Here is a 6892-nt window from a genome sequence, read left to right on the forward strand (position 1 = left end):
TCCGGCACTGAGCCCTTTTTATCGGGAAACTAACAACTTATAATTTTTAACACGAGTAAGACACTTGAAGCAAACAGCGATAGTCCACCGCTGAGGCGTACCAGATGCCCTTCGATGGTTTCGGCACTTAAAACGCTCCAATGTTTCTTTTTGGGTTCGGGCAACACAACCTAGACAGAAGGCCAGACGAATTTATGACGTCACCTACAAGAAGCCCACACAGGGCACTGACTGAACACGAGTCCCCGTCGAACGCTGACGAAAAGCTCGTGTCGTATTTCTGCCCCGTGTTGGCCGATTGTAAGTGACGTGGCGAATCCGGCAATGCGGCCTTCTGCCATGGTGTATATTCTTGCAGCGGGTTAGAAGCGGTCGGCGTCAGAACCGAGCCGCGTTTAGATTTTGGGTGTAAGGAGCGGACAGCCCTATCTCGAGAGATGTACAAGTGTCATTTAGAAAACTTCGTCATATTATAATGCAATTGAATGCAAAGGTGCAAGCGAGCTGGACAAGAATGACGAAAATAATGCTTGGAGAAGGGGAACAAGAGGGACAAAGGACAAACACAAATCTCCAAACACAGCTAGGTGACTGGTGCGCGACCGAAAAAATCCGCCTGGTCCGGGTATCGAACCCGGGACCTCTCCATTACAGGTGAAGCGCTCTACCAACTGAGCTAACCAGGGGTTAGACGTCAGTAGAGCAAACGGGTTTTATCAGCACTGTACCTGTAATGGAGAGGTCCCGGGTTCGATACCCGGACCAGGCGGATTTTTTCGGTCGCGCACCAGTCACCTAGCTGTGTTTGGAGATTTGTGTTTTTCCTATGTTCCTCTTGTTCCCCTTCTCCAGGGATTATTTTCGTCATTCTTGTCCAGCTCGCTTGCACTTTCGCATTTAATTGCATTATAATAACAACCTTAAATTGCAAGCTTCACCCTTGTTGGTGTTAGACTGGTGGCGGCTGATAAAACCCGTTTGCTCTATACCGACGTCTAACCCCTAGTTAGCTCAGTTGGTAGAGCGCTCCACCCGTAATGGAGAGGTCCCGGGTTCGATACCCGGACCAGGCGGATTTTTTCGGTCGCTCACCAGTCACCTAGCTGTGTTTGGAGATTTGTGTTTTTCCTATGTTCCTCTTGTTCCCCTTCTCCAGGGATTATTTTCGTCATTCTTGTCCAGTTCGCTTGCACCTTTGCATTCAATTGCATTATAGTAACAACCTTAAATTCCAAGCTTCACCCTTGTTGGTGTTAGACTGGTGGCGGCTGATCAAACCCGTTTGCTCTATACCGACGTCTAACTCCTGGTTAGCTCAGTTGGTAGAGCGCTCCACCTGTAATGGAGAGGTCCCGGGTTCGATACCCGGACCAGGCGGATTTTTTCGGTCGCGCACCAGTCACCTAGCTGTGTTTGGAGATTTGCGTTTGTCCTTTGTCCCCCTTGTTCCCCTTTTCCAGGGATTATTTTCGTCATTCGTCATATTCATGGCTACTCTGACTGACGAAGTGAATCGTATTCCGCGCTCCGAGATTCTTCCGTGTTGTGCACTGATTTTCTCCGTACAAGCTTTGCGGGACCGTGGATGCGCGGGCTTTTAAGAAGTGTGTGGTACATTTAATAGAACGCAGGCAGCTTCAGCGTTCAATAAATCATAATAACTGACGTTCACTGGATGGAGAAGCCGATGGGTCGACCGATATTCCAGTCATTTCAAGACGATTAGTTACCCCAAGCCAACTTTAGTTCCACGTGGAGGGTAAGTTCCATTATAAATTTTATCAACGCGAAAAAGAGCCTGGGCCCGACGGTGTGTTGAACGTAGAAAGGAATTCACATAAATCATAAATCGGTTTCTCAAGAATGCGATGAAATAGAGCGATCCCACCGGCGTGTTTCGTTACGGCGCCGCTGCCGGCACGGATCATGGCATTGCCTCCTCTATACTGACAAAGCCTGGCAGATCGCCACGAGAAGCGGCCGCCGAAATTGAAAAGGCGCCAGACAATAGATGAGAGTATAGCCACTTGACAGGCGCCCTGCTACGGCGAGACGCCGAAACACGCCTCTCTCGAGCGATGGAATGTCCGCTCGTGCTCCTCGCGTTCCTCGAGCTACCGCTTGTTTTCTCGTCGGGTTTGAAAACCATGTTTCGGGGCCTCGCCGCTGCAAATAGTGTGCGCTGACGTCCAGGTTCCCCGAGAAATGCTCTGTGCTACCATATCCTCTCGCTCCAAATCTGTGACCGGCCACTTTATGGCTCCGTCGTCGAACTGCCAGGCTTTGTGAGTATAGAGGAGGCCATGATCATGGCAATCCTAGTCTTTTTGCACGCGCGACAACTCCGGTGGAGCTCTGCACGAGCCGAGCACTATAGACGGCACTAGCCATCTCGTGCACTGGCACCTGTCCCCTGGGAGCAACATTTATGGCGGCGTCAGGCACGCGAGGAACGATAGGTGAGATCGGTCTGTTTAACATAGAAATCTCGTAAAAAAAAAAAAAAAAAAAAAAAGAAATTAAAACAAGTTTTTTTTGTCTGTTTGTTAGAGAGAGAAAAGCAAGAAAACTAACTGACCGGTTCGTGTTTTTGGTGCTCTCTCTGTTTCGAGGTGCGCAAGTGTCACGATCCCCGGGCACATCCACTTTGATTTTCTTTATGAGAGCCGGAGGTCTTAGTAGATTCGGTCACTACAGTGGAACTAATAATATTTTAGTTAAAAACCATAAAACAAAATTACCGGAGAAATAATGAAAATAAAAGACGAAACGTTTTTGTATGCACTACGACAAGTTCACGTGAAACTATCAATATAGTATGGGCACATAATTGATTAAACATGGTGTCTAATATTTACTTCACACGAATATCACGCTCTCAATCATTCTTCCCATGCGCACAACTGGACAATATGAAGGCTCTATAGTTACGTTCCACCTCCAATGACGTAAGGGCGTTCTGTTCTTCAAGTTATATCCCTCTCAACGTGTCAGAAAATGTATTTCTTTTATCGTAATTATTTTGTTACCAGGTGCAGTACTGTGTGAGCACTCCTTTTTAACGTGTGACTTTGTTGGTCTGTTTCAAGGGATCCAAAAGCGCACCTTACTCGCGCCTTTATTGAGACAGCCAAGAGCGCGCACTTGCACGCCGAATAAATAAACAAAAAAGCGCTCCAAAGCTGCCCCTAATCAACCAGGGAAATTCCCCATAAAAAGTCTGCCCTTCTTTATATAGACGCGCTACCTCCATTGGGGAAAAAAAGTAATACAGCAATTTTAGTGAGAGTACAATTACCTCTCTAGGGTAATTCATTGCTTTAATACTTTAGTGTCACAAAAATAATGACTTAGATTACTAGAAAAGGTAATTTAATAAAGATAACTTCAAGACACTAATATCGTTACTGCACCAGCTGTCACTTGCAAAAAAACAAAACAAAAAAAAGTTTCTTGAGATGTTTGCAACATACCTCTTACCAGGGTGTACTGCTCTCTGATAATGGCCGGGAGCACGTTTCCGAAGATTCCGTCAACTTTTGAGCGTCAACAGAATTGCGGAGGGCGTAATGCTCTCCACGCTCGGAAGGCATTGCGCTTTCCGAGCGTGGAAGGCGCAATGCTCATTTGTCCTCGCGTCCACGAGACACCCGCACCACGACGGAACCATTCGGCGTTGTAGGCGCGCTGGTAATGTAAATGAGCGGAGTGATATGAATTCTGTGACCGCGATGCACGCAGGACACTCGCACGTATCGCATGTGACCATTACTACCCAAAAGACGAAGCCCCCCCCCCCCCCCCCCCCCCCCCCCTTCCCCAAATGTCATAACTAGCGGACCCACTGGGAGCCTCCTGGCTTGCCCGTCCAGCCAACTGCGTTCTAGGCAGTATTGGTCTAGCAGCGTCTTACCACTAGCGTGATGCTAGCATGTGGTGACTCCTGTCGAACATGAGCGTGTTTTCCGCTTAGGACGGGTCGGGAATCCACGAACTATGACGTCGTGTGCAGGTCTTTCCTTCTAGGCGGTAATGAAGTGACACATATATGCGTGCCAGCTGATAGTATCACTATCGTTAACAAGGCGCGCTCTCGAATAAAGCGAATGCTCTTCCTCATTAGAATACCGTCTTGATAATTCACTCGGTGCTACCGGTTTAATCGTCGTCATATGAAAGCAGTACCGAATACTTTACTAGGGGGAATACATTCTATTCCGCTCATTTTCATTAGACGGCGCGCCCACTGCGCAGATTTCTCCCCTGGCGGCTTAAACGTCTCGCCGCGTCAAAAAAAAAAAAAAAAGAAAAAAAAATTTTGCTTTAAATATGTTTTATGGAACAAGCTACGACACATAATGAGCAAACACTTGCATCGACCGAACGGCCTGCGGCGCGGTATTCGCCATCGGCGGCGAATGCCCGATAACCGCGACTTTCATGACAATAGGTGGCGCCTCCCACCACTCCCAATTCAATCCGGAAAAGCCCAAGGTTGCTGGTCATCCAGCCAATAAAACTGCGCCAAACATGCCCACCCCGAGGCTGTTGTATTATCGGGGAGTAGGATGTATTCTCCTTGTAAAGTATTTGGCAATACGCTGGTACTGCTTCCTCGCTGTTTAGGATGTTTTATGATATAGAATTCTAATATGGGACATTCGTCACTGGGTTCCAGCACTGAGATATTTTTTTTTAATTTTTACTAATTTTCTTGCTTACTTGCTAACATGGTACAAATGATCAATAATGTAATACTTCATTACATGATACAAAATTAAGCAAAACCAATAAAAGTTTTTATTTAATGTTAAATGCACCTCATTGAATCTGGAATTGGGATCAATAGGAAGACTGTGCGCTTGCTTTGCGTCCATGTAAATCCTCGGAGATGATACGGAATTTCAGATGAACATTGGTACCAGCGGTGCACATTCTTTTTCAGGTGGCCTTGGCATTGCCAGTAGTTGAGTTTCCTGATGAAGAGCCTCCAAATATAGTGTCGATGGCGTGTCCTATAGTATCCGTGATGTCCGTAGTCATGTCTTCGATAGTCTTGAGAATGTCTTCCGCGACATCCACCACCATGTCTCCCCAATTGACGGCTCTGGCTCGTTGTGGAATCACTATGCAGGACAAAAAAAAAAAACCAGAGTGAAATATACCTCATAAATGAATAGATAATTTTTGTTTCAAATGAGAAAACTCGGTAACATTGTAGGTATGAAAAAAAAAAATATTGGCGAAGTGATAAAAAAATTATTCGCGTTACGTTTCTTTTTAGTTCTTATAAATGTTACACTTAACGCCGCCATATCGGCGACTAATTACAAAAAGATATGGGCATTGTTTTAGGCTATAGTATTCTCTACCTGAAATGTAGAAAAAATATTCTAAATTTAGCATCACTGGACTTATTAGCCAGACATGTTTCGTGTTACTCAACCCGTAATATTGAATGCTTTAGTACTGAGTATTGAGTAATACTAGCCAAGTGTTGAAAAGCTTGCTTTTAAAGAACTAATGAACCACATGAGAACTTAGTTTGGCTCTGTACTTAGGGGCGTTGTACGCGGTCGAGTTGCTTCGTGGCAGGGTGTCATATAACACCTTATCCCTTCTCGAACCCTTACAGTACACCTTATCCGTGGCTTCTTAAGCTGTCAGCCTTACGGTCGCATCGGTATTTACACGGGTTTCTCGTGGTGGTATGCCATGCCTTCCACGAAAAAGATCAAAACGCATCGCTGGTGTTTCGTGCATGCCTGGGCGCGATGGAGGATACAAGTCGTCTGGGGATAAGCTATCTTTTTTCGAGCACCCAGAGACCCCGACGCGTTTAAGCAATTGGCCCGTACGACTACCAGGGCAGACAAGCCTCACCAAGAAAGCTACGCCGTATGCGAAAAGCATTTTGACGGCAGGTGCACCGCCTCGCGCCAATGAAGTAAAAACTGCTGCGATTGCTTCAAAAAAAGCTAAAGTGCGACTTCGATAACACGCACGAAAAATAATACCCCGTATGTTAGGTAGGCTGATGTAACTGAGAGCTGCAAAACACACAAGCAATAGCCGCCGCTGCGCTTTCGCTCGCTGCGTTTCCCGAGACCTTTACAGTGCTCCTCTTCAAGGCGCCACCATGCGGCATCCGCGCGAACCGGGACCAAGCCTCGTCCTTCGCTTGACACACTACCCCTTGTAGAACACCTTAACGGAATGTTTGTTGACTGCAACGGGCTGTGGCGCCAACGGGCTGCCGCAGCTGCCCTGCGAATGCCCGTCTTCCTCTTGGTCGTTGCTTGGCCTCGCTAAACAGCAAAGCCGAGCAACCAAGCTGCTTCAGCGGCATGAAGGTCCTTATAGAACAGTCACCCGAATCTCCGATATCACGTACGGAATAGAAGTTCTCCAGCCTATCTTTGACCGCAGTCGAAGGTCAAGAGACATTGTGCACGTTACTCGAATAAAGCCATACCACCCACCCTTCCCACCATTTGCCATAGTTCTATCCGCTCCAGCGCCCAAACTCTTCGGTCGAGATGACCTACTCTTTTCACTACTCTAATGCTACGAGAAAGAGAAAGACGGACTTTCGCAGGTATCGTTGCAGCCAACGTTGTATAGATAAAAGATTCAATCGACAAGCTTCCTATACTTTTGGGGTTGCGTCCGCACGGTGGCACTCGCTGCGGTACCAGCCCGCCATATATGGACAGAAGCAGCGGAACCGGTAGAACGTTGGATGCGCATTACCTGACGTGGAAAGTAATTATATCGTGGTGTTCGTGGTAAACATGAAGTGTGAGCAAAAAATAAAAAGCGTTGTTTAGAAACGGTTTTTGTCCGTTGCCCGTGGAGGCGTTGCGGCTGGTATAGTTATACACTGTTAGCA

The 6892-nt window shown here is 46.9% G+C and overlaps 1 non-coding gene across 1 annotated transcript; it reads left to right on the forward strand.

The window, feature by feature from the left end:
- The first annotated feature begins 1000 nt into the window (after positions 1-1000).
- Positions 1001-1073, forward strand: Trnat-cgu. Its single transcript has one exon. It is a non-coding gene; the product is annotated as a tRNA-Thr (tRNA).
- Positions 1074-6892: the final 5819 nt, after the last annotated feature.

This window comes from Ixodes scapularis, unplaced genomic scaffold (genome assembly GCF_016920785.2).
Source record: "Ixodes scapularis isolate PalLabHiFi unplaced genomic scaffold, ASM1692078v2 PGA_scaffold10__122_contigs__length_95168666, whole genome shotgun sequence".
Classification (NCBI taxonomy): domain Eukaryota; kingdom Metazoa; phylum Arthropoda; class Arachnida; order Ixodida; family Ixodidae; genus Ixodes; species Ixodes scapularis.